We start from the raw sequence: 605 nt of genomic DNA on the forward strand, positions 1-605 counted from the left end.
ATTTTATTTCATGCAGTGTGAAATAAAATCTAACCCTTATATTAAAATAAAAACAGTGTCACCCAATTCTGCTGTGGCAACATTATTTTGCACATGCAAAAAGATGGATTTCAGATTGTTATCATCAAGGCTCGTCCAATGCCTTCACCCCAGAGTCTTTGCACTTCATTTCACCAAAACAAATGTATGAACACAAACAGTCTTAAAAAGTCTAATCTAAACAGTCATATTAGATTATGATCATCAGGTATAAAAAAAAACAAGAGAGCTCTTTTTTACACTGATCACCAGGGGAGGCTGGTGGAGGACAGACGTGTTGTAGTGCATTCTATGAAGTGAGGAATGGTATCAAATGTGCGTGTTTGCATTCCATTCAATGCATTACAATAAGTCTATCCATACATTGCACGCACGCACGCAGGCACGCACACATGCACACACACACACACACAGACATGCACGCACACACACACACACACACGCACACTCACACACAGGATAATCCCAAGTGGGCCCTAGACTGTCTTCAGCTCTCTTCTTTAATGGAGGACAGCACCCGAGGTTTGTCCTGATGTTCCCATTCCGTTTCATTCTGTCGTCAGCGA

Source organism: Nansenia antarctica (assembly GCF_963989245.1).
Source record: "Nansenia antarctica genome assembly, chromosome: 11".
In the NCBI taxonomy this organism is placed as follows: Eukaryota; Metazoa; Chordata; class Actinopteri; order Argentiniformes; family Microstomatidae; genus Nansenia; species Nansenia antarctica.